The sequence below is a fragment of the Chaetura pelagica genome, unplaced genomic scaffold (assembly GCF_000747805.2).
Source record: "Chaetura pelagica isolate M959 unplaced genomic scaffold, ChaPel_1.0 scaffold26, whole genome shotgun sequence".
NCBI lineage: Eukaryota > Metazoa > Chordata > Aves > Apodiformes > Apodidae > Chaetura > Chaetura pelagica.
Genome location: NW_009953793.1, coordinates 795829 through 796247, shown reverse-complemented (window position 1 = coordinate 796247; position 419 = coordinate 795829). Strand labels below are relative to the sequence as shown.

Here is a 419-nt window from a genome sequence, read left to right as displayed (position 1 = left end):
GAAAGCTCCTCTCTCCATCCCCTCCCAGCCCCGGGACTAACGGATTTGGGAAGTTGCTTGACTAACACAGCCCAAAGGCTTGTTGGGTTTTTCTTGCCCGAGCTGTAGGGCAGGAGTTGCTGTGGGCTGCACACGGTTTGTTTCCGTTCTTCTTCTGGGCTTACCAGGGAAGAAGGCTGCTCGGTTGGGTTCTCAGGGGTTGCCCCCAGGGAGCGGCTTTGATGCTGCGTGTGGGGGAGGCAGGGGTGGGAGAGCACCCAGCAGGGAACTGGGGAAGGGATAACAGGAGGGGCTGCTGCTCCAGTGGTGGGATGCAGGGCCTGAGGCCACTGCAGCACAGGCATCCCTCCTGCCACCCCGAGCCATTAACCCTCCTCTTTGTTTCCTGCACCCAGGGGAGGTTGAGGACGTGTAGAATT

The 419-nt window shown here is 59.9% G+C and overlaps 1 protein-coding gene across 1 annotated transcript in view; it reads left to right on the top strand.

Moving 5' to 3' along the window:
- LOC104391747 (activin receptor type-1C-like) overlaps positions 1–419 on the top strand; it is a 54444-nt gene that overhangs the window by 34696 nt on the left and 19329 nt on the right. The window lies entirely within an intron of this gene.